The following is a 20,522-nucleotide window of genomic DNA, read 5'->3' on the forward strand; positions in this document are numbered from 1 at the left end:
TCCTTTAGTGGTCCGTATCCAAACATTTCTTCAACAACAAGCCAAAGCAAACCCGTCTAAAAATGAGCCTCTCTGATAATGCGCGCGAAGGCACAACACGTCGCAGCACAGTGTTGCCGCTGGTAGCGCTGCTCCCTCGCAGAGCCAGAGCACTGGGTTCGATGCTGACCTTGGGTGCAGTCTGTGCAGAGTCTGCACATTCTCCCTGCGACCACATGGGTTTCCTCCAGGTTTATCCGGTTGCCTTCCACATCACAAAGATGTGTGGTTTTGTCGGTCAGTTGGCCTCTGTACATAGCCCCCAGTGTGTAGGGAGTGGATGAGAAAATAGGATAACGCAGTGCTAATGCGGATGGATGAACGATGGTTGGCATGGACTCCATGGGCTAAATGGCCCGTTTCCATGAAGAAGGGTCTCGACCCGAAACGTCACCCATTCCTTCTCTCCCGAGATGCTGCCTGACCTGCTGAGTTACTCCAGCATTTTGTGAATAAATGGCCCATTTCCATGCTGTATCTCTAACCTAAACAAACTTAAACAACATCATTACATTTTGCAGTATAAGAAAATAACTGCAGATGCTGGTACAAATCGAAGGTATTTATTCACAATATGCTGGAGTAACTCAGCAGGTCAGGCAGCATCTCAGGAGAGAAGGAATGGGTGACGTTTCAGGTCGAGACCCTTCTTCAGACTGATGTCAGGGGGGGGGGGGGACAAAGGAAGGATATAGGTGGAGACAGGAAGATAGAGGGAGATCTGGGAAGGGGGAGGGGAAGAGAGGGACAGAGGAACTATCTAAAGTTTGAGAAGTCGATGTTCATACCGCTGGGCTGCAAGCTGCCCAGGCGAAATATGAGGTGCTGTTCCTCCAATTTCCGGGCTGCAAGCTGCCCAGGTGAAATATTGGAGGAACAGCACCTCATATTTCGCCTGGGCAGCTTGCAGCCCAGTGGTATGAACATCGACTTCTCCAACTTTAGATAGTTCCTCTGTCCCTCTCTTCCCCTCCCCCTTCCCAGATCTCCCTGTCTCCACCTATATCCTTCCTTTGTCCCGCCCCCCTGACATCACTGAAGAAGGGTCTCGACCTGAAACGTCACCCATTCCTTCTCTCCTGTGATGCTGCCTGACCTGCTGAGTTACTCCAGTATTTTGTGAATAAATACCTTCATTTCATTTTGCGATCAGTAAGGTGCTCACATACTATAAATAAGCAGGGTTACCTGGTCAAAACACAGTGCTGGAGGAACTTGACGTGCGAAGCAGGGTTTGTGGGGGGATGACATTCTGGGTCAGGACCCTTGTTCAGACTATGAGTAAAACTAAAACTGAGGAGATGGATGCAAATTGCTGGATTAACTCAGCAGGTCAGGCAGACTGAAGAAGGGGCCCAACATGAAACGTCACCATCCTTTTTCTCCAGTAATACTGCCTGGCCCGTTGACTTACTCTAGCACATTTTTTCTATCTTCGGTATATACCAGCATCTGCAGTTCCTTAGTACACTTCCTAGGTGTTCTAGTACACTTCGTACTGAAGAGATCATATGAGTCCTTCATGGATCATTTCTTAGACAGAGAGTCAACCCATTTACAAATTGGTCTTTCTTGTTTCTACAATACTGACTGATATTTTAAAGTACCTATTTGACTTTTAAATGCTTATTTTAAGAGATACAGCATAGTAACAGGCCCTTCGGCCCACTGAGTCTACGCAGACCGTTGGCATTGGCGCACTAGTTCCATGTTATCCAACTTTCACATCCTACGTACTCGGGGTAATGTTTAGAAGCCCCTACAAACCCGCATGTTTTTCGAATGTGGGAGGAAACCAGAGCACCCGGAGAAAACCCATGTTGTCACAGGGAGAACGTACAAACTCTATACAGACAGCACCCATAGTCAGGATGGAACCCGGGTCAGTGGCATTTTAAGGCAGCAAATCTAGCACTGTGCCACCCTAAAAATGTCGTGCAACCTCCTGAGTTTGTGGAAAAGTATTAGATAAAAGCAAGTTACATTTTTCAATTGGAAATAATGTACTCAACAATGGTAAATATTATTACAAAGAAGTTGCTTTCCCTGGTTTTGTTCTTTATGAAGATTGTGACCGTTCCTGCCAAGGGCAGTATTTGTTGTCTATCTCTAAGTATTCTTGAGGAGGTAGAAGTAGGCAGTCCTTTGATGAAGGTACATTCGGGACACAACAGGGTAGGGTGTATAAGGTTTAAACCCGTGTTGATGAAGGAACGGCACTATGTTTCCAAGTCAAATGTCATCGTAGTTTATGCTGTTTTTGTGATGGAGAGAGGCCAAAAAAAAGAAATTGGAATCATTTTTCGTTGAAGAGTGGGCAGGCTGTACTAAATTAATTTTGGTTGTCTGATTTTACAAACAACCTACGGATTCTTAGCTTTGTAGAGGTGGGAGTAGAGGCACCCCTTAAAATGGCTTATTGAGCTATTAGGGTAACCAGCCATTTGAAACACATCCATAAAATCTACTCTTACTTGTCTAGAATCCACTTCTAAAAGACAATTGTTTCATTGTTCAATTTTGCTCCTTCTCTCTCCTTCCACACTTGGTTGAGGAGGAGCCAAAATGTCTGACAATAAAAATAACCCATTTCACATTTGGAAATAAATATATTTTTAAAGCTTTTATTTCACAAAGTTCCAGCTGACTGGATCTCTGGTTTCAATCGCCACCACTTACAGTGAGATTATGACACTCCATCAGGGTTAGACTCAGATAACTCACAGTTGGATTGTTGTAAAGATTACTTTAATGCACTATCCCTCTCCCACTTTAACCTCTGCATCCTTGCCTCCTATGCTCCTCTAATAGAAACATAGAAACATAGAAAATAGGTGCAGGAGTAGGCCATTCGTCCCTTCGAGCCAGCACCACCATTCAATATGATCATGGCTGATCAGCTAAAATCAGTACCCCGCTCCTGTTTTTTCCCCATATCCCTTCATTCCCTTAGCCCTAAGAGCTCTATCTATCTCTCTCTTGAAAACATCCAGTGAATTGACCTCCACTGCCTTCTGTGGCAGAGAATTCCACAGATTCACAACTCTCTGGGTGAAAAAGTTTTTCCTCATCTCAGTCCTAAATAGCCTACCCCTTTTTTTTAAAACTGTGATCCCTGGTTCTGGACTCCCTCAACATCGGGAATTTTTTTCCTGCATCTAGCCGGTCCAATCCATTAAGAATTTTATATGTTTCTATAAGATCCCCTCTCATCCTTCTAAATTCCAGTGAATACAAGCCCAGTCGACCCATTCTTTCTTGAAAACTCAGTGTAAGCTCGAGGAATGGTATCTCAACTTAGAAAGATTTTTTAGATTTAGAGATACAACGCAGAAACAGGCCCTTCGGCCCACCAGGTCTGCGCCGCCCAGCGATCCCCACAAATTACCACTATCCTACACCCACTAGGGACAATTTTTACATTTGCCCAGCCAATTAACCTACAAACCTGTACGTCTTTGGAGTGTGGGAGGAAACCAAAGATCTCGGAGAAAACCCACGCAGGTCACGGGGAGAACGTACAAACTCCGTACAGACGGCGCCCGTAGTCAGGATCAAACCTGAGTCTCCGGCGCTGCATTCGCTGTAAGGCAGCAACTTTACCGCTGCGCCACCGTGCCGGTAAGTGTTTGATTCCGTTTTCTAAATTCTGAGCAAAGGTTTTAGATGATAGAATCACAGAGTTATTGGGTTGTACAGCATAGAAACAGGCTTGCCAACCATCATTGCTATCTACACTAATCCCACATGCCTGCATTAATTTCATATCGTTGTTTATTCAAGTACCTGTCTATATTCCTCATAAATGCTTTTAAATGCCTCGACCATTTTCTCTGGCTGCTCATTCAAGAAACAAACTAATCTTTATTGGAAAATGTCATCCCTCAGATCCCCTTTGGTCTTCCTTCCTCTCAACTTAAACCAATTTCCTCTAGTTTTAGATACCACTGCCAAGGGAAGCAGTCTGAAGAAAGCTTCCAGTATCTGCAGTTGCTTGTGCCTCTTTGGTATAACTTGACTGGCCAGCATGCAAAGGTTTTCACGGTATCTCGGTACAGATGATAATAATAAATCAATACCAATAACAACCTTAATTGACCAAAAAAGCCCCTGTCCTCTCTTATGGCCATCTGCTCAGTCACATAAATTAGCTGTGTAGAAAGGAACTGTAGATGCTGGTTTACACTGAAGATAGACACAAAAGGCTGGAGTAACTCAATGGATCAGGCAGCATCTCTGGAGAAAAGGAATAGGTGATGTTTCAGGTTGAAACCCTTCTTCAGACTGAGAGTCAGGGAAGAGGGAAACAAGAGACATGAAAGGGTGCAGGGAACAAATAAATAAAAAGGTATGCCAAAGGACAAGTCAAAGCCAGCAACGATGATCAAGGGAAGTTGGTGCCCACAATGGTCCATTGTTGGCTGTGGAGAAGGTGATAACAAATGATACAAACGGTGAAACTCAGCAGGACGACAGTGAAATTACGATGATGGCGAGGGTGGGGGAGGGACAGAGAGAGAGGGGTTGCAAGGGTTGCTTGAAGTTAGAGAAACTATCTTCCCTTTTCCACTCCTGTTCTCCTGTGTAACTGCACGCTTCCATTTTGCCTGTGAAATCCAGATATTGCACATGGGAGAGCAGTCTGAAAAAACGCTGCTCGAGCCCAGCACTCAAGTGTTGGCATTCCATATTTGTTCCATGATTCCCATTTTCCTCATATTTTAGAGGTGCGGGGAACAAATGACAACAATTTGAAATCCAGCAAGTGGTATTTCTCAGCCAGTTCTGGAACATCAGCTGTTTCTCTTCATAGATGTCCCTTGACCAGTTGAACATTTCCGACGTTTTGTTAACAACTCATAATCTTTGATCAAAACATTTTTATATACAATTTAATGTATTACGACACATCAAAAAATGATCCTTGTGCAATAGAAATCCGTATGTGCTTGAAATTACACTGCATAATAATATACAGATGCCTAATGTCCTTGTCTAAAACTTTATCTTGGAAGAGGCATTAATTCTTTTGAAATGTACAGCTTAATGCTTCTTTTGGAATTGTCAACAATAAAATTTCCAGTAAAAATTTCAAGAAACATTTAATTATTATCCGAAAGAATACCATAAAAGTTTATGCCATCAAGTTTATAGTGGAAGTTTATACTGTCAAGGAAACCTTTGGTACTTTTTATTTACATTACACAATATTAATTATATCCCCCTCTACTCAACTTAATACAAATCAATATTCAAACCTCTACCCTGTTCATTCCTAACAAAAATTAAATCTGTATTAATTTTGTGATGCAAACCTTAGAAAAAAAGTAGCAAGTTTGTTGGTTAGTGAAAAGAGATTAAAGCATGGATTACTGGGACTAGCCACTGAAATTTAAATGGATCCATGTAGACATGGGTGCTAGAAACATAGAAACATAGAAAAATAGGTGCAGTTGTAGGTTATTAGGTCCTTTGAGCCAGCACTGCCATTCAATATAATCATGGCTGATCATCTAAAATCAATACCCCATTCCTGCTTTTTCCTCATATCCCTTAATTCCTTTAGCCCTAAGAGCTAAATCTAACTCGCTTGAAAACATCCAGTGAATTGGCCTCCACTGCCTTTTGTGGCAGAGAAGGTCCCACACAGGAGATTAGTGGGCAAAATTAGAGCACATGGTATTGGGGGTAGGGTATTGACATGGATAAAGAATTGGTTGGCAGATAGGAAACAAAGAGTAGGAATAAACGGGTCCCTGTCAGAATGGCAGGCAGGGGTGAGTGGAGTGCCACAAGGCTCGGTGCTGGGGCCACTACTATTTACAATATATATTAATGATTTGGATTAACAATCGACTCAAGCATCTTCCCCACTACCGATGTAAGGCTAACTGGTCTATAATTCCCTGTTTTCTCTCCCTCCTTTCATAAAACGTGGGGTTACATTGGCTACCCTCCAGTCCACAGGAACTGATCCAGAGTCGAGAGAACATTGGAAAACGATCACCAATCCATCCACGATTTTTAGGGCCACCTCCTTGAGTACTCTGGGATGCAGACCATCAGGCCTTGGGGATTTATCTCCCTTCAGTCCCAACAGTTTACCTAACACCATTTCCTGACTAATGTGGATTCCCTTCAGTTCCTCCCTCCCACTATCCTCGGTCCTTGGTCTCCTTGTATTTCTGGGAGATTGTTTGTGTCTTCCTTTGTGAAGACAGAACCAAAGTACTTGTTTAACTGTTCAGCCATTTCCTTGTTTCCCCATTATAAATTCTCCTGTCTCCGATTGTAAGGGACCTGCATTTGTCTTCACTCATCTTTTCCTTTTTACATATCTAAAGAAGCTTTTGGAGTCAGTACTTATATTCCCCGCAAGCTTTCTTTCGTGCTCTTTTTTCCCCCCTCTTAATTAACCCCTTTGTCCTCCTCTGTTGAGTTCTAAATTTCTTCCAGTCCTCTGGTTTGCTGCTTCCTCTGGCCAAATTATATGCCTTTTCCTTGGATTTAACACTGTCCCTGATTTCCCTCCTTGGCCACAGTTGAGCCACACTCCCCGTTTCATTTTTCCACATGGTTACCAAAAGCAAAAGACAAATTGTTAGAGTAACTCGGCCGGTCAGGCAGCATCTCTGGATAAACTAAACCTAATGAAGGTCATGAATAGGCGATGTTTCTGCAGAAGGGTCACAACCCAAAACATTGCCTATCAGTTGCCATTCCTCCAAAGATGCTGTCTGTTCTGCTGAGTTACTCCAGCAGTTTTTATTTCTTTAACGGATTCATGTGTTCAGTTGACTGAAAGACTTTTAGTTGGCATCCCTTCCTTCCACAAAGAACATCTACTCACATTTTGTGCACTGTCGGGAGGAACATGTTGTTCATAATATTTGTAAAGGATGTGACGTTATCGCTTATTGCTATGATTAAAAAATGATTACTATTAGTTTAGTTTAGTTTGGCGGCCCACCAAGTCCGCAACGACCAGCGATCCCCATGTACCAACACATTAACACTATTCTTTACAATTTAAAATGTACAATTTTACCAAGCCAATTAGCCTACAAACCCGTACATCTTTGGAGTGTGGGAGGAAACCGGAGCACCCGGAGAAAACACACATGGGTCAAGGGGCGAATGTACAAACTCCGTACAGACAGTACCCATTTTCAGGATTGAACCCAGGTCTCTGGTGCTGTAAGGCAGCAACTCTACCACGGTGTCACTGTGCCTCCCTATTACTGTGTTCAGCCAGAGCATAAGATGTGATGGTTTCCATGATTTTCTGTAAATAAAATGCTTTTGAATGTAGATCAGGATCTTCTAAGTATTTTACAACCAATTAAGCATTTTTTTGAAGTGTTGGCATTGTAGTAATGTGCAAGACATGACAAATACCAAGTGCCTACAAACAAGTATGATAACAACCATATAATCTGTTGACTGGGGAATAAATATTGGCCAGGACTCAAACCTGTCAAATGTTGCTCTGGATTTATTTTTAAGATCTTCAAAATGGGGCTTTGGTTTAACCTCTCATCTGAAGGGCAGGCTTCAGACAACATTCTGCATTGGAATATCAACATCGATTACATGTTAGAATATAGCATACAATAGTACAGTACAGCAATAGACCCTTCGGCCCACAATGTCTGTGCAAACATGATGCTCAATTAAACTAATCTCCCCTGCCTACACCTAATCCATATCCCTCCATTCCCTGCATACCCCTGTGTCCACCTAAAAGCTTCATAAATGCCATTATCATTTCCACCACCAGCCCCTAGCAGTGCATTCGAGGCACCCACTACCCTCTCTGTGAAAAACCTGCCCTGTACATCTTCTTTAAATTTTGTCCCTCTCACCTTAAAGCTACGTCCTCTAATCTTTTCCACTCTGGGAAGACGGTTATGACTGTCTAACCTATCTATGCTTCTCATAAATTTTCTGTACTTCATGAGCCAGGTTGACACCTTCTGACTCAGAGGTAAAAGTTCCTGGAGATAGAAAAATGGGGAACTCCAATATCTTCAAATCTGGCTTTCACCCCCAGGGACCTCTGGTAGGAGAAGAGAAACCAGGCCTTCCCATTTGAGCTAACAGCATTAATGACTAATAATACCAATTTATGCCAGTTTCACCAGGGCTTCTGCCAATTTTTCTATTAAATTGCAATGGAAATGAAAGTAACCTGTGAAGGTTCAAGGCTACAACATTAACATGAGCAGAAGGAAGAGATTCAATCCTTTGAAGTCAATTTTATTTGAATGGAAGTTCTGGAAATAAAAGGTCAGCATTTCAGCAACTGATGTCATTCAGTCCCCAGAACTACAATGTTAGTAGTTTTATGGCTTATGTAATAAAGTGTTTGCAGTGATTTTATTTGACATTTGCAATTGGTGATAGTGGAAGGCTGCTTGCCCGGGATTTGCGAATGCACGGAAAAATAGCTCCTTGCCATGGATTAGGTAAAGGTAAAGTTACTCCAGCATTTTGTGAAAAGTCTGAAGAAGGGTCTTGACCCGAAACGTCACCCATTCCTTCTCTCCTGATATGCTGCCTGACCTGCTGAGTTACTCCAGCATTTTGTGAATAAATACCAAGGATAAGGTAAAGGCTTATTTTAATGAAAGTCCGTGCCACGTTTTAGTTTTTGCTCTGGAATGGCTCCCATATGTTGGCACAGGCTCCGGCCTTATCTGATGGACAATTCATCCCAGAATGCTTCAGTGACCCCACTGGTGAACATTATCATGAGTTTGTAAATAAGTGTGGCTCAAGGGTTGCACAGTTAAAACTTTTACTGTTTGTCTTTTTCTCCTCTTAATTTTCTCTCATTTCTTTTTCCTTCAAAGCAGCATAAACAATATCAGTCACTTATTACATGTCCAAGCGCACACTTGAGATTACGACAAGGCTTGACTATGATGGGATTTGTAACTGTTTAGATTTTCACTATGAGGGATGGTATTAAGTGCACTTTATAGTACTTCTGTTTGCGTTTAAATTGCAATCAAAAACTCTTTAATATTGATAAATCTGTTTCAATCACGTTCATTACGGAGCTGAATGAAGAAAGGGGAAAGTTATTAGTTCCATTCAATCAATCATTCAGAGGAAAACAGAATGTACTATAGTAATTATTAACCAAATATTATTGCTAGTGGATTAATAATTGTTATTCTGGTTAATATCCCACAGTTATCCTTCAATGCCATGAAATGATTTAATAGGATCTTTGCAGTGTGAATCTTATAGCACCTCAACAAAATGATCACAACAGAACTAAAGTACCTCAGAATCTGAAGGCTGTATCTACAACCACCTTCTAGCTTTTGGAAAACTTTCTCATTTAACACATTGGTACTTTGAGGACAAAGTGCAGATTAAGGACAGAATTAGTTTATTTTAGTTTAGAGATACAGCGCTGAAACAGTGGCTCAGTGGCACAGCAGTAGAGTTGCTGCCTTACAGCTCCAGAGACACAGTTTAGATCCTGACTGTGATGCTGTCTGTACGGAGTTTGTCTGTTCTCCGTGTGACCACGTGGGTTTTCTCCGGGAGCTCCGGTTTCCTCCCACACTCCAAAGACATACTGGTTTGCAGGCTAATTGGCTTGGTAAAATTGTAAACTACCCCAAGCGTGTGGGAGAGTTCTAGTGTACAGGGTGATCATTGGTTGGCACAAACTCGGCTTGCCAAAGGGCCTGTTTCCACACTGTATCTCGAAAGTCTAAAGAGTCTACTCAGCCATTCAATCTTTCTATCTTTCCTGCTCAACCCCATTCTCTAGCCTTCTCTCCATTACCTTTGACACCCTTACGAATTAAGAACCTGTCAATCTCTGTTTTAACATTTCCCAATGACTTGGCCTCCACAGCCGGCTGTGGCAATTAATTCCTTGGATTCACCTCCCTCTGGCTAAAGAAATTCCTCCGTATCTCCATTCTAACGGTATGCCCTTTTATTATGAGGCTGTATCCTCTGGTCCTAGACTCTCCCATTACTGGAAGCATCCTCTCCACATCCACTCTATCCAGGCCTGTCACTATTCAAAGTTCAAGTTCAAAGTTCAAAAACACTTTATTTGCCCCCTTGGGGCAATTTACAAAGGAACATAGAGTAGTACAAAAACTATTGGGGAGGGGGTGGGATTAGCAGGGTGAGCAAGTGGGACAGGGGTGGTTGGGAGTTGAGGAGCTGAACCGCCTTGGGGACAAAGGTTGCCCTTCTCCTTTGTGTCCCACAGCCTGGGCAGCAAAGCCGGCGTCCTGAGGGGAGCCACTCAAACGCAGAGAACAGGACGTGTGAGGGGTCCTGTAAAATCCTGCCAGCTGACCGTAGCATCTGCTGGTCGCATAGGGGGGAGAGGGCTCTGACAGGGAGTCCAATAATTTTGGAATAGACTTTGGCTGTGCTCTGCAGGCAGTTTCTGTTCTGAAGGCTGGTGGAGTGGAAACAGCAGATGAAGGAGAACGTGATGACGCTCTCAATGATGGAGTAGTAAAACGTTATGAGGATGTCCTTGCTGACCCCAAAGGAGTTATAGACAATAGACAATAGACAATAGGTGCAGGAGTAGGCCATTCGGCCCTTCGAGCCAGCACCGCCATTCAATGTGATCATGGCTGATCATTCTCAATCAGTACCCCGTTCCTGCTTTCTCCCCATACCCCCTGACTCTGCTATCCTTAAGAGCTCTATCCAGCTCTCTCTTGAATGTATTCAGAGAATTGGCCTCCACTGCCCTCCGAGGCAGAGAATTCCACAGATTCACAACTCTCTGACTGAAAAAGTTTTTCCTCTTCTCTGTTCTAAATGGCCTACCCCTTATTCTTAAACTGTGGCCCCTGGTTCTGGACTCCCCCAACATTGGGAACATGTTTCCTGCCTCTAACATGTCCAACCCCTTAATAATCTTAAGGAGTTGAGCTTCCTCAGGAGATACTGCCGCTGCTGGCATTTCCTGAGGATACCCTCTGTGTTGGAGGCAAACTTCGACAGGTTGTCGAAGATTGTGCCCAGGTACTTATATTCCTCAGCAATCTCCACAGGCTCCCCGTGGATAGTGGTGATGACTTCCGCAGCCAGTTCCCTCTGCTTGTTGGAGAAGGTCACTACCATCTCCTTGGTCTTGTTTGCATTTAGTTCAAGACAGGAGTTGTCGCACCACTCCACAAACTCATGAAGAGCTGAGCTGTGGTGCTGTGAGGGGTCCGAGAGCAGAGATAGGAGAACTGTGTCATCAGCGTACTCGACCAAATGACAGCTTGGCCGGGTGGACCTGCAGTCATCAGTGTACAGAACGGAGAGCAGGGGTGAGAGGACACACCAGTTGATGTGCGAAGGAGGTTGGAGAAGGTGTTATTGGCCAGCACTCTCTGTGGCCTGTTGGTGAGAAAGTCCATTATCCACAGGATTAGTCGCTCATCTAGGTGAAAACAGATGGTGAGTTTCTCTGCAAGAATGTGTGGCCGCAGGGTGTTGAATGCAGAGGAGAAGCCTGCAAACAGGAGTCTGGCTGTAGTGTTGGGGAGTTCCAGATGTTTATGTATGGTTTAGATTTAGATTTAGAGATACAGCGCGGAAACAGCCCCTTCGGCCCACCGGGTCCGCGCCGCCCAGCGATCCCCGCACACTAACACTATCCTGCACACACTAGGGACAATTTTTTTATTTTTTTTACATTTGCCCAGCCAATTAACCTACATACCTGTACGTCTTTGGAGTGTGGGAGGAAACCGAAGATCTCGGAGAAAACCCACGCAGGTCACGGGGAGAACGTACAAACTCCGTACAGACAGCGCCCGTAGTCAGGATCGAACCTGAGTCTCCGGCGCTGCATTCGCTGTAAGGCAGCAACTCTACCGCTGCGCTACCGTGCCGCACTATATGGTGTCTATAATGAATTAATGAATGCTTTTGCGTCGTCAACCCCTGTACTCGCACAGTGTGCAAACTGGAGTGGGTCCATCTGTGAGTCTGCTGCCTTAATGATTTGGTTTTCGATGACTCTCTCCATGGCCTCCATCACAAGAGAGGTGAGAGCCACAGGCCTGAGGTCATCCAGGATCTTGGTCGTGCCTTTTTGTGGTAAGGGATAGAATAAAATGCAAAAATGTCCACTCAATATTATTTTCAAGGTGCAGAAGTGATAAACTACAACTCGCCTGCAGCTCAACGATCCCTAAATATTTACCACAGTGTCCTTCGTGACCTGAATCTGTTCTTTAATGACATTGAAATCCTTGACATTGTGGTCTTGTTTTGGCTGAATTCTGCAAAAACCTCTTCCAGGCTCCAAATCTCACCTTGCACCATCTATACTCCACCTCTCAAATACCCTGCACCCTCACGTCCTTCACCATTCATGGCTAAAACAGGCCACCGATCTTCATTGGCCTGATAGTCCATTCCAAACAAACTCCCTTAACAAACAGGTATTTATTCACAAAATCCTGGGGTAACTCAGCAGGTCAGGCAGCATCTCGGGAGAGAAGGAATGGGTGACATTTCGGGTCGAGACCCTTCCTCAGTCTGAGGAAGGGTCTCGACCTGAAACGTCACCCATTCCTTCTCTCCCGAGATGCTGCCTGACCTGCTGAGTTACTCCAGCATTTTATGAATAAATACCTTCGATTTGCACCAGCATCTGCAGTTATTTTCTTATACTCCCTTAACAAACACCTTTCCTCTGCACCATACATTCTACAAATCCTTTTTACATCTCAATTTCTGTCCCCTATCCTACCTGGTGCATGCTGCCTCTTGCGATTTGTCGGATGACATGATCTTATGTATAATGACGGCAGCAGTGCACTAGCGCAGAAAGACGGGTCATGAAGATAAGTACATCCTTCTTTGATTCTTTGATCTTAGAGTCATACAGAACGGAAACAGGCCCTGTGACCAAAATTCATTCATGCCGACCAATATGCCTCAACTAAGCGAGTCCCATTTGTCCATGTTTGGCCCACATCCCTCTAAACCTTTCCTATCCATGTACCTGTCCAAGTGTCTTTTAAATGTTGTTATATAATATAAGACAATAACTGCAGATGCTCGTACAAATCGAAGGTATTTATTCACAAAATGCTGGAGTAACTCAGCAGGTCAGGCAGCATCTCAGGAGAGAAGGAATGGGTGACGTTTCGGGTCGAGACCCTTCTTCAGTCTGAAGAAGGGTCTCGACCCGAAACGTCACCCATTCCTTCTCTCCTGAGATGCTGCCTGACCTGCTGAGTTACTCCAGCATTTTGTGAATAAATACCTGCAGTCTGAAGAAGGGTCTCGACCCGAAACGTCACCCATTCCTTCTCTCCTGAGATGCTGCCTGACCTGCTGAGTTACTCCAGCATTTTTTAAATGTTGTTATATCCCCTGCTTGTTCTGCATACTTACCACCTTCTGAATAAAAAAGTATCCGCTAAGAAAGCTATAAAATCTTTTCCCTCTCACCTTAAATTTATGTCCTCTGGTTCTTGATTCCCTTATCCCGGGTAAAAGGCCGTGCCTTCGCTCTGCCTATTCCCTTCATGATTTTATACACCTCGATTAGTTCACCCTCAGCCTCCTGCACTCCAAGGGATTAAATCCTAGCCTGCCCACCTATCCTGATAGCTCAGGTCCTCGAGTCCGGGCAACATCCTCTAATAATGCGATGAAGAGCCAACCTTTAGGTTCGACAGTCGCTGTGTACGATTCAATAAAATATTTGTACTTAGCACTTTGCGACAGAGTTTCGTGTGACGTTTCATTGAAGTACTTTTGAAATTTACAGTAGTCATGGCTTTATGGCAGATCATCTCGGCAGTCAACGATTAAATGTAACGAGTCATATAAAGAAAGTAATCCAATAAATTACGTGGTTATCTTTGGTTAGTGGGGCAATAAATATTGGCTGGGGGCACCGTGCTGCACATGGGATATAGCCATTGGATCTGCCCGATTGTAAAGTATATGTACTCAGTGAGTTCCTAACCTCTAACAAAGAATCAAAATCTGCTCGGACGGAAAATTAAAATCTGACCTAAGGTCATCCCCAGCACGGACAAATTCAACACAAGCCCGAGGATGTAATTTTTTGGTGACCCAACCCGAGCTGACCTGACTTGACCTGACACGACCCACACAACTGGCTCCCTTCAAGCTTGGCCCAAGGAGCAAGGCTAATACATCAAGAGTGTCTTGGCAACACAGAGCTGCAGAGGTACATTTTGTGCTTTGCAGCGGAGGGAGGTGGGGAGGCGAGAGTCATTGAAACAAATGCAAATCATCTAGTATTCAGTTTAGTTTAGTATAGAGACACAGCGCGGAAACAGGCCCTTCAGTCCACCGAGTCCGCACCGACCAGCGATCCCCGCACATTAACATTATCCCACATTCCCTAGGGACAAGTTACACTTATACCAAGCCAATTAAACTACAAACCTGTAGCCTTTGGAGTGTGGGAAGAAACCGAAGATCTCGGAGAAAACCCACGCAGGTCACAGGGTGAACGTACAAACTCTGTACAGACAGCACCTGTAGTCGGGTTCGAACCCATGCCTCCCGGGCTGCAAGCGCTGTAAGGCAGCAACTCTACCACCGTGCCGCCCTATAGTATAGTGAGGAATAAGTACAAATGAAAAGGCTTACATCAGTGCAATGCTGCAAGAATGAGATTTAAAAGGCAGAGGGGCATCTGCATAGTATAGTTTAGTTTAGTTTATTGTCACATGTATCGAGGTGCAGCAAAAAGCTTTTTGTTGCATGCTAACCAGTCAGCGGAAAGACTAATAATTACAATCGAGCCGCCCACTGAATCGAATGTTCAGGTACATGATAAAGGTAATAATGTTAGTGCAAGATAAAGTCCAGTAAAGTCCGATTAAAGATAGTGCCAGAGCCTTCATTGAGGTAAATAGCAGCTCAGTAGCTTTCAGTGACCTGATAACAGCTGGGAAGAAACTGACCCGAAATCTGGAGGTATGCGTTTTCACACTTCATAAGATCATAAGATCATGTGACAGGAGCAGAATTAAGCCATTTGGCCCATCAAGTCTACTCCACCATTCAATCATGGCTGATCGATCTCTCCCTCTTAACCCCATTCTCCTGCCTTCTCCCCATATCCCCTGACACCCGTACTAATCAAGAATCTATCTATCTCTGCCTTAAATATACCCACTAACTTTGCCTCCACAGCCTTCTGTGGCAAAGAATTCCGCAGATTCACCACCCTCTGATTAAAGATAAGGTACTATAAGATAAGATAAGGAGAAAACCGACAAAAGGCGAGATATTTCTGTTCTCTTGCCTGATGGGAGAGGGGAGAAGAGGGAGTGAGATTAATTAAAGGCAGTGTTTATGTGGCTATTGATATTTATTGCAAAGGACAAATATTGAGATCCTTCTGCCTTCAGTCTTCGGTCTAGCATGGTGTGTGTTTACTTTAGAGATACAGCATTGGAACTGTCCCTTCGACCCACTGAGTCCACACCAACCAGCGATCACCCATTCAGATTAATTCTTTTGTTATCCCACTTTAGCATCCATTCCCAACACACTAGTAGCAATTTATAGAAGCCAATTTGGGATGTGGAGGAAACTGGAGCATCCAGTGGAAACTTATGTGGTCACAGAGAGAACATGCAAACTCCACACAGACAGCATCCGAGGTCAGGATTGCACCCGGGTCTCCAGTGCTGTGAGGCAGCAGCTCAACCAGTTGCTCCACTGTTCTGTCTGTCCACCGCTAACAACCCCCCCCCTTTCTCCCCCACCCTCCCTTTTCTCAACATCCCCCTTCCCTGCGCCCACACCTGTTTCTTCCCTCTCCCTCCATTCCTTCCTCTGGCTTCACAATTTGCAACTCCTCATCAGTCTGTCTCACTCCTTCTGCTTTATTCTCTGGCGTTGGTTCCCGCCATCTGCCTACCAAAATCTCCCCTCAACAGTGTTCACCTGCCCTGCCCCTCCCCTCTCCCAACCTTCCTCAACAGTCTGAAAAAGTCACCTATCCATGTTCTCCAGAGATGCTGCCTAACCTGCTGAGTTATTCCAACGTTTTGTCTCCTTTAATGAAATTTATTAAGGTTAATGCAGGATTGGTTAAGATTTTTTTAGCTCTCCGAGAATCAGCTGAGGCTGGTTAATTAATTAATAAATAGTTGATATCATTTGTATTATTTTCCACACCTTTAATGGTGTTGTTTAATTCAGCCGCATCTTAAAAATACTCTGCCAAGACTGATGAAACCTTAATATCAGCATGAAAACAAGACCTGCAATAAATAAAATACTTTCCAAACTGTAACTGGATAAAGATTGAGATCCACAAATTGTAATTTTCTGGATTTGTTTTCTTTTTTGGAACTAAAAATATATCCAGGAAAGACTTCACTCAACAAGCTTTAATTATGTCCTAGATTTCATTATGCTTATTGGGTATTTTTACTGATTCAAAACCATGACAAATGTACTGCTATGAAGAGTTATTGCGCAGCTTTGCAGAAATGTTCTGTGATGAAGCCTGCCATTTTGAGTTATTTTTATTAAACAAAAAATCAGGTCTAAGCATGGAAGTCTGTAACTTTGCGCAATGTATTGCTGCAGGTTTATTATTGCCACATGCAAGTATATTACTCCTAACTCTGTGTGCTTTAAACTTGTGGACTACTTTCTTCGAATGATGTACTTCGAAAGTAGTTTCTGCTCTAACCAACTTCTACATGTGCACTGCAGAATGTACCCTGACAAGTTGCTTACCTATAGTTTCAGTTTTTGTTTAGTTTATTGTCACGTGTACCGAGGTGCAGTGAAAGGTTTTTGTTGCGTGCTAACCAGTCAGCAGAAAGACAATGTATGATTACAACTGAGTCATTCATCCATGATAAAGGGAATAACGTGAATAATGTTTGGTGCAAGATAAAGCCTGTAAAGTCCGATCAAAGATAGTCCAAGGGTCTCCAATGAGGTAGATAGTAGTTCAGGACTGCTCTCTAGTTGTGGTAGCAAGGTTCTGATGCATGATAACAGCTGGGAAGAAACTCTGAATTTGGAGGTGTCCGTTTTCACACTTCTGTACCATTTGCCCGATGGGAGAGGGGAGAAGAGGGAGTGGCCAGGGTGCGTCTCATCCTTGATCATGCTGCTGGCCTTGCCGAGGCAGCATGAGGTTTGCATGGCCTGGTATGATAATTCCAATCCATAAAAAGCAAGAGGCTACAGAAAGGACTCAGTGAAAAAACGTTATTGTTACCTGTACTTAGATTGTTTCACATACAATTCAGTAAATTCATACTATACATAAGCACAATCATACCTTATTACAAATGCAATGACTGTAGTGTGAAACCAGTAGATTGTATCTATCTGAGGCATAAAGCAGAGCTGCCATGTTTCCAGCACTACCTTGTACCTACTAAGTAGAACATGTCTTTACTTCACATTGTTCATGACCTCTACATCTACCCAGTGCTTCATGAAGGGTGATCACTGTTTAATTCAGGCAAACATGGCTCCAGAGCAGGGCTAAAGGGCTCAAAACAGCAATGAGATAAATTAGGTTAGATTATCTGTTCTACATTTCATAGAGTTTCATAAGAACTACTATGCTTTCATTTGAAATCAATTCTGAAGAAGGGTCTCGACCCGAAACGTCACCCATTCCTTCTCTCCAGAGATGCTGCCTGTCCCGCTGAGTTACTCCAGCTTTTTTCTTTTTTTTCCTTTTTTTTTTCCTTCATATTTCAGATACAGCGCGGAAACAGGCCTTTTCGGCCCACCAAGTCCGCAACGCCCAGTGATCCCCACACACTAACACTACCCTACACACACTAGGGACAATTTTTACATTTACCCAGTCAATTAACCTACATACCTGTACGTCTTTGGAGTCTTTGTGTCTATTATTTTTCTTCAACTCCATCTCTTTAACTTTTTTGAAAGGTGTAATTTCCAAGTAGGCTTTCTCTCTGAATAGCTTCTCCTGAAACGTTGAGTAAATTAGAAATAGTCCAGGCTTTTGCTTACATGCAAGTGCAGAATTTCATTGACACCATTGGCTGCATTCACTGCATTCAACGGTTCAATGGGGTTTTATAGTCAAGGGCAAATGCACAGTGTAATACTTTCCTTACAAACAGTCCATTAGAGTATTGCCATACTAAAGCACATCCCCGATTGGCAAATTGTACAGAAATAGTCCACTGATCCCGTGTGCAAGAGGTGCCATGTTTTGGCGCCATTTTCAGAGTCAAGTCCATGCTCCTCCGTTCCAGGCAAGCCCCAGGCTGCAGCGGGCTTTCCTAGATCAGTACGTGGCCTGATGCTGACTGCTACTGCCCCTCCATATGATGTATTGTCAAGGTCCTGAGGATGACCACCCAAGATTTGTTGCTGTGGGAATTAATCCAACTCTCTTGACTCAATTAGTAGCACATTTGCACAGCAGGTAGAGCCACTGTTCCACGGCTCCAGAGGCCCAGGTTCAATCCTCACCTCAGGCAATGGCCGTGTGTAAGTGGTGTGTTCAGCCTGTGACTATATGGGTTCTCTCCAATTTCCTCCCACATCCTCAAAACTTGCGGGTTGATAATAGAGACAAGACGGACAATTTTATTGTTGTTGTAATATATGACAATGTAATATGACAATTAAATTCCATTGTCATATACACCGATCAGCCAAAACATTATGACCTGATGAGCCAAAGCATGATGACCACCTGCCTAATATGCTGTTGGTCCTCCGTGGCAGCCCCATAAGCAGCAGGGTGCGATGCACTGTGTATTGTGACACATTCCTCCTGTGACCACCATTAAACTTTTCTGTGACTTGTGCCACAGTAGACCTTCAGTCGGTTCGGATCAGACGGGATAGCCTTCGTTGCCCTAGCGCATCGATGAGCCTTGGGCGCCCAACACCTGCCGCCGGTTTGTGGTTTGTCCCTCCTCGGATCACTGTCAGTAGGTACTCACCACTGCTGACCAGGAGCACCCCACAAGCCTTGCCGTTTCAGAGATGCTCTGACCCAGTCATCTGGCCATAACAATTTGGCCCTTGTCAGTCACTCAGGTCTTTACTCCTGCCCATTTCTCCTGCATCCAACACATCAACATCAAGAACTGACTGTTCGCTTGCTGCCTAATATATCCCACCCCTTGACAGGTGCCATGGTAACAAAATAACCAATGTTATTCACTTCACCTGTCAGTGGTCATAATGTTTTGGCTGATCGGTGTATTCCGACAGCGATTAAATTCTTAACAACTTAACAGGTCCTTAAGCAGTCTGAAGAAGGGTCTCGACCCGAAACGTCACCCATTCCTTCTCTCTGCTGAGATGCTGCCTGACCTGCTGAGTTACTCCAGCATTTTGTGAATAAATACCTTCGATTTGTACCAGCATCTGCAGTTATTTTCTTATGGGTCCTTAAGCAGAATACACATAGATAATGAATATTTTTATTTAAAAGAGCAATAAATTAATAACCATAATTTTAGTGTAAAATAAACTCCAGAAGTCCTTAGTGCTGCCAAAGACAAGGTCAATCGAATCTTGTTTAGAACAATTGCCCCCGGCGTTAGGTGAATTGAATTCAATGAATCCAGTGGTGGGATTTGTAAATCATATCCCGAGATCATCACTCTAGGCAAAAACAAAAAGCTGGAGTAACTCAGCAGGACAGGCAGCATCTCTGGAGAGATGGAATGGGTGACGTTTCGGGTCGAGACCCTTCTTCAGACATTGGCAGGAATTGAGCGGAACTTGGCAGGTCTGCCAGCATCTGAGGAGGTAATGGTACGTTTTCCAGTCCCTGAGTCTGAACTATCTTGTTCCCCTCTACATGATGACATAAGATGTTGTTCCCACCTCCTGGTGGTACATTCCTGCTGTGTCCACAAGGCGAGAATCCTACTAATAACAAGACCACTTCTTTATCAATCTGGTTCCTATTCTGAATCCTGAACATGAAATATTCTGTGCATTACTAAACAAGTTGACCTCATCGTCTTTCACGTGGTTTAAGCATTTTAATTGTTCTAAACACAACACAAAATGATGGAGTAACTCCAATGGGTCAGGCAGAATCTATAGATGGAATGGAAGGATTTGTTTCGGGTCAGGACTCTTCTTTAGACTGATTGAAGTAGGAGGAAGGATAGGAGAAAGTTATTAAAGAGAGTTGGTGACAGGACAAAGCCTGGCAAGTGCTCGGTGGATGTAGGTGAGCTGTGTCCGAGTGGCAGATGGATGAAGTAAGTGATAAAGGCTAGAAATGAAAAGGAGGCATAAGGACAACAGATAAAGAGCGAAGAGGGGTGAAATGTAAAGACAGAGGGAGGGATCTAGGTGGAAGAGGATTACGTGCAATTCCTCTTTCAGAATTCACATAGCCAGAGTGGAAGCAGATAAAAACGCAGGAAACTGCAGATGCCAGAATCTTGGGCAAAACACAAAACACAGAAGGAACTCAACGGTTCAGGCTGCATCTATGG

Source organism: Rhinoraja longicauda, chromosome 22 (assembly GCF_053455715.1).
Source record: "Rhinoraja longicauda isolate Sanriku21f chromosome 22, sRhiLon1.1, whole genome shotgun sequence".
NCBI lineage: Eukaryota > Metazoa > Chordata > Chondrichthyes > Rajiformes > Arhynchobatidae > Rhinoraja > Rhinoraja longicauda.